Genomic DNA, 7,456 nt, shown 5'->3' with positions numbered 1-7,456 from the left:
GTAAATTTAGTTGAGATTTATTTTCATTGGTAATTTTAATTTTTTTACTCGTCAAATTATATTTAGTGAGTAATTTTAAATTTTTTAGATTTAATCAATAATTTTAAATTTTTAATAGATTAAAGTCTAGATCGTTTTTATTATTTTATTCTTGTTAAATTTAATTGATAATTTTAATTTCTTATAATTAAAATTAGATTTGGTTGATAATTTATTTTTATTTTTTTATTAAAATTTAATTAGTAATTATTAATTTTTTACTGGTAAAAATTTAATTTACTAATCAAAATTAAGTTTTGTTAGTAAATTAAAAATATTTATTAGTTATACTTAATTGATATATTTTTTATAAAAATTTAATATTACACTATTATTTTTTTCTAATTTTTTTCTATCTACTCCTTCCTTATCATTTTTTAAAATTTTTATTTTTCTTTCAATTTGTTAATAATTCGTCGTTGATGTTTATTAGCAAACTATTTTTGGTTAAATAAATTTTCTTAATAATTTATCAAAGTTAAAATTGATAAAAAAGTTGTTTGGTTTACAAAGCGCCCTTCAATACGGGATTCCAAGAAAGAGTCTATTTTATGTAGTAACTATATCTAGTACTTGAACCTATTTCTCTAGGTTATACACAATAATTACTATTGTGTTAAGATTTTCTTTCCTCAAAGTTAAAATTGATTGATAATTTTTTTTAAATAGCAATTAAAATATATATCAATAATATTATAATAATTTATTACTCGTTTCCAAATTAGTAATAACAGGCAAAGGTACTCTGAAACTGACGAGAACAAAAGCGGTAACTTGGGAGAAGAAACTTATCAAGAAGAAGAAGATAATGAACAATGGATACTAAAAACTTATCAAAGAAACTCACGGAGAAAGTACAGAGGAGAAGAAGAAGATCGATGGGAGATGTCGGGTGAGCATTCGGTTAATTCGGTTAATTTGATATTAATTTTGTATAAATTCTTTTTATTGTTATTTTAAACAAATTTAGTTAATTCGGTGTTAACTGAAATAACTAATTCGGTTAATTCAATTTTAGTAAAACTTTGATTTGATTCGGTTAGCCAACACTAAATCGATTTTTGATTAATTCGGTTAATTTATGGACCGAATTAACCGAATGCTCACTCCTTCACAGCAACTCACGAGGAAGGCTCTAGATCGAGAGACGGTCGTCTTGGGAAGCAGAGAACTCTCTCAACCGAAGGGAAGAAGAAGATCGAGAGACGGTCGCCTTGGGGAAGCAGCTCGGAGAACTCTCTCGAGAAAAGAAGATCGATGGTCGCGCTTGGGAAGCAGGGAGGATGCGGAAGAGAAATGGAGGATGCGATGAAATATAAAAATGGAAGTCACAACCTATTCATGTGACGGACTCGAGCTCAGAACGAAAATCGGGTGCAAGGGGCAACAACGCGAGGGTTTGCGTTAAGAATATCTTAAGTGGAGTGGGTAAAAAGTTAGAGAATAAGGTTATTTGTATAAATCAAATATGAAATAAATTATATTTCAAAAATATAACTAAATGCATATTTAAAAAAAACATTAATATTTAAGAAGGCTGCATATGTTTTTTAAAATATTTTTTCTATTAAAAATACATATAAAAAATTATCTAGTATAAAATTGACATAAATGAACATGCCTATGATCTCCTAAGTAATTGTTGTCTTTGCAGCATGAAATCTAGCCATACAATTAACAACTATTTTTTAATAAATAAGTAATTTTTATTAAAAAGTTTTACTTGTTTTTTTTCAAAAAAAAAAATCGAGTAATTTGATTACTCTTCAACTTAAAGACAAGCTTCAAATTTTAGATATTTTATCAACATTTCTGAATACTTAAAAAAAACAAAAATTTATATTTTTTTAAAGGGACGTGCTTATTTTCGATTATGCCCCTCCCTTTTTAACTTTAAATTAAAGAAAAAAATAGAAATCTAAACTTAACTGAATAAATAAAAAAAATTAATAACTTAAATATTTATCAAATAATTTTATACAAAAGTTGATGATTTGAAAAAAAAAACTTTTTTAAAATTAATTTTGTATTGTCGAATAGTGATCACTGCCCTTTTTTATATATTATATGTAATATATATAACTTCTGCATGATGGTATTTTACTGATACCGTATCGATATTTCGGTATACCGAAATTTTGATATACCAAAATTTCGGTATACCGAAATGTCGGTATAGTATCGATATCATTTCTTAGAATACTGATTTTTTCAGTACGATATATGGTATTCGATTTTGGGTACGGTATACCGTACCGACCCAGGCCTAGTCAAATCCTCTGCAATCATATCAAGAATAATTACAGGGAAGTCACTTGAAAGGTTCAAAGACATTATATTTAGCATGATTGATAAAGAGCGCAATAAGGTCTCCTCATGTAAAGACAGATTGAACGCAATTAGTATTTGTGTTCTTTGTCGAATACATTTAACAAAGGTCCATATTGATTGATTGAAATAAGTTTCGACAAATAAATATATATTTTTTTCTCTTTCCATCACAATATTGCAAGTGAGAACATCATAAGTTTCTCTTTCCACCACAATGTTACAAGTGAGAACATCATAAGTTTCTCTTTCCATCACAATAGATGCACTATACCCTTCAGGAAAATTTTAGTGTTCCTGTAAAAGTTTGGTGCTACTCTCAATTTGGCTTAAGCACTTGTGATCTTCTCAAGATAATCATTACCTTCCAGCTTAAGTTTATCCCTTTACTCTCAAAATCACTAAAATTGGAAATTCTTGGTGAACCCGATAGATTCATATTCTCAATTTTTTTCCCACCAATTAGAGACATGCAGACATTTTGATTTGAAAATATGATAATCTCAATTAGTCTCATCGCTATCCCTAGAAGAAAATACAATTTGTTAACCAGCTTATCTGATTAACTTTTCTTGCTTCCTTGATCATATGTAGTATCAGATAAACCAAATTCGAATTCAAATTGTCAATGATAAATTGCTACCTTCCTATCTATTACTTCAGCACTACGGAGACCTTGTTCCTCAAGAGATTCACGATACTCCCAAACTGAAAACTACACTTGTCTACGATTCTACTGTATGGTTATTGTTCCTTCATTGAACATGATGCAAAGCTATATCTATTATTTATTAATATTCAAATCTCTTAGCTCGCCCTTTTTACATTATCTGGGTTTGCTTTTATCTCCCTTAAGCCCAAACAAGTTCAACTCTAATCAATTTATTAAGCCTAACTATAGAATCTATTTACCGTTGAACAGGTTTGTACCATTTTAAACTATTTTCTCTCATTTACATCACAGCTTACACCTAATCTTTTAAGGATATTAGTATCAGTAATTGGGGAAAAGCCCAATCAAGACCTTTGTTGTTCAGAAACACCCAAGCATAACCCTCCATTTTAAAAATTCTATAATATGGCTCCAACACAATAAAATGCTTCCAGACCAAGATTCTAACTGAAAATTTGGTGTATATGATTTCCATACAAAAATGTTTTCATTCATGTACAAGATTTTTTTTATCCACTCATTTTTCTTGTGTGAAATTGGAATTATCTTTTTCATGGGTCCTTAATAATGAGCTTTTCAAAAACAAGCCTTGTAGAATATATTCACATAATAGAATCTTAGTAGCTTTTTCCCTTTGATTTTTTTTCATTTTTAGTAAATTCACACATCCATTTTAGCATGCTCACTGATAACGATGTATGTCACACTCGAAAATTAAATTAACAATGAATATTCACTGAACCCCTTAATTTCACAATAATGTTATAGTAACGAGCCCAGGATCGAACCTCGAGGAACCAACGGTAGGATGTAATCTAGGATTGTATTTTATTCCTATTTTTGGGATTTCTAATATAAAGATGGGGGTTTAAACTTGAATCTAAATCTAACAAAAGTGAAGCACAGCAATAAAGAAATTAATCTAATGCATAAATGAAATCTACTTGTGTGCCAACAATCAAACCCAAACGCATTGTCACTCTACGTTGTGATTAAATTATTAACACACACTTAACCTAAGATTGATATAGCAAATATCAAATTAAATCTGATCTTAAGCAAGATGTAAACCCTAACTTAGAACTTAAACATTAAACACTTAACCAAGCATCAAATTAAACACAAATTAAATTTAAACAAGGAAATGAAATGTTAGATTACTTGCTAAAACATAACAAACATTAAAATGAATATGTTCTAAGCTGTAAAAAACAGTAACAAAATGAAATAAACCCTAACCGATCCAACTCACAACCAATCCATACAAACTTCACACTCTTGCCGTCACACAAGAATGTCAAAGTCGAGAACACCCAACTCTGGACCTCAGTGAAGCATCTCAGCTGCGTCTCAGTCAAGGAGTGCTCAACAGTGCCGACGGACCACCCCCGACACGCTGGAAACAACCCTAAACCCAATAATGGCCGAAAATCTGGATTTCTGAAACCTCCAAACTCTGAATTTGGAATGACGCTGTGGATGGCGGTGTGATGTCGGATGGAGCTCAGGAACACCGGAAGACCACCTCCAAATATTGCTGATGGGAATCGGAGTCGTCGATTGGAAGACCACCTCCAAATCGGCGCTGGAATAGAGAAGGTCGAGAGAGAAATTCCGCCAGAGGAACCACCCAATGAAGGGTCCAGATGATCGGAATGCAGCCGCCGAGAAGCTCACCACCGAGGTCGAAGCTTGAAAGAGTTGATCGGAGAAGGAAAGGGGCCGGAATCTGGAAGAAACCGCGCACCGGGACGAAGCTGCGCGCTGTGGAGGATCGACAAAGCTTGGAAGCTATTGTAGCTTCTGTTTTGAATCTGTTTCAGATCTGAACGGACGGCTGTGATTGATTTGGAGCTTGATCAACGGTGAAAAGTCGCCTAAAATCCGATCCGGAGGTACTGAACTTGATATAGGGTCAGGATCTACTCTCCCTTAGGTCGGATCGACCAGATCTTCGAACGGTCCAAAATGTTTCAGGCTGGATCAACGGCTGGATGTACTCAGATCTGGATCAAAACTTCCGGATCTTCATCAATGGCTCAGATCTGCTCCTCATTAAGTCGGATGGACCAAATTCTCAACGGATGACTCAGATCTCTCCAATCTTCAACGAACAATCCAAATCGACTCAAAGCTTGATCTTCTCGTTTAAACTCCGATTCGAGCCCAATTTCGGTTCGAATAGATCCAAATCCAAGATCCTTTGATGCTTACAAAATAAGAATCAAATATTAACATCAAATAATACAAAAAATAAGATAATTTACAATTAAGTCCAAAAATAAAGACAATGCATGAAATGTGATGTAACCATGATTTAAACCTATGAAATCAACATCAAACCATGCATATATGAATCAAAATAATACAGTAAAATCATGGTTATCAAATCCCCCACACTGAGTCTTGAACGTCCCGTGCATGTAAAGAAAACTAAACATCATCTCTACAAAAAATTCCCTAACAATAATTAGAAGATAGTAAAAAGGAATTTAACTAAGACCATCTAAAGATCACAAACAATCATGAATACAATCCAAACAATAATCAGTGGGTATGGTAGTTTCAATCCAATTGAAAAATTAAGCAAGTTGCATCTCACAAGGAATTTACCTATTCTAGCTCTCACACTCAATCATGCATATAAGTGGAGCTCACTCAATGCAACTCACAACATTTAACTATCATAAGCTTGCTTATTTTCTAATTCTCCACCACTATAAACACAACATACATGAATAAAAAGGATTTATCAACAAAAATTGAAATAGAATAAAAAAGAACAAGTGAAGTGAATGTAGTAGGCAAAAGAAAAGAATTTAATGAAAAATTGAGAAGATGAGAGTATTGGAGGAATATACTTGATGAGTTAACCAATTTGATGTGTAAAGAGATGAATACCATTTGTTGTTACCAATTCAAAATATCAAGCTAGCCTCCCCTTCAATTTGATGGCAAACAAAGAATCTTGATACTCTATCTTCCACTTGATACTATCTTGATGTGCCAAAAAAAAAAAATTCTCACTGTTTTTGCTCTTTTTCCACTTCAATTCCAGCATTTGAACTCAAATCATCTCAAATCAACTAATGGATAAGGAATCTCTCCCCCACACTTAAAACATTGTCCGTCTCGGACAAAGAAATACATCATGCATTTGCAACTCTTTAACTATTGTTTCTTGTCTCCAATCTGCAGCTTTTCCCTTCTTTACTTTTTCTTTTTCTGTTCTTCTATTCTTTCGGAACTTAAGTAGTCAAGAGATATGATTCCAAACCTTAACTCCGACAAAAGCTCAGATCATATCAGCAAGAAGTAGAATATTAGAACTAAACAGTATTAAATAGGATTCAGAAAGTTTCAAAATTCAGATTCTGATCTGATGAAAACTGCTATAACTGTCTCCATTTTTTCATTTACAGTTCTTATCAGCTGAATCCAAATCCTTGAGTTTCATTGGTTCTTGTGTCTTCACTGCTGGAAAATTAGACAAACAAATTTCTGCATCTAACTGCTAAATTAAGCTGCCTCAGGTTCAGAATTTTCATCCATTGAAATTGCAGACTTCAAATCATACAAGAGTTAAACTTTAATCCTTCAATTTCATACATCTCACCATGCAGTCAATAGATAAAAGACCAACTGTATCCTTATGTTCCAGCAGCATATGCTTAATTCAAATGGTTCGACAATCAAAAGTTGTGCTTATACTTCCTGCTGATAAGGAAATTGTTGGAGGATCTTGCGGCCGGCTAGAAGGGGGGTTGAATGGACGGCGCCCCCAAATCCTTGCTTCCTACGATGTTAGCGCAGCAGAATACAAACGAACACAAATAGAAAGCTAAACACCAAATACAAGAATGGAAATGCAAACCGCTAACACGTTCGTTTACGTGGTTCGGAGATAACTTGCTCCTACTCCACGGCGTCTCCGTAAGGTGGACGATCCCTCAATCCGTCGATGGATTAGTCCCCGGCAAACCTCCGGCTAGCTCAAACCTCCTTGTGGGTGGATAAATCTCACCACAACTCTCACCAAAAATACTGGGACACAAGGGAACCTTTGAGCACTTAGTGACTACTAATTAGGCTTTAACCAAGTCTAATTTCGTCACCTTGGTCGGCCATACCAAGCTCCTTCTTATAGAGCTTGGAACAAATCAGCAACCTGATTTGCCTGTTACCTGTCGACAGGTCCTTGCACCAATCGACTGGTGCCAACCCAACGACTCTCTGCTACAGTGCATCAGTCGATTGGTTCATGCACCAGTCGACTGCTACAGTAACGCTACAGTGCCTACTACAGTGTCTCTATAGTAAAACCCTAAAACTAGGATTTTACTCCGAGTACAATCTCTCATGCACTCGTACCCTCACGACTCATTTGACTCTTCTTTGCAACCTTGACCTTTTGCC

The sequence above is a fragment of the Zingiber officinale genome, chromosome 10B, assembly GCF_018446385.1.
Source record: "Zingiber officinale cultivar Zhangliang chromosome 10B, Zo_v1.1, whole genome shotgun sequence".
Lineage (NCBI taxonomy): Eukaryota > Viridiplantae > Streptophyta > Magnoliopsida > Zingiberales > Zingiberaceae > Zingiber > Zingiber officinale.
Note: the sequence above shows the minus strand (reverse complement) of the source record.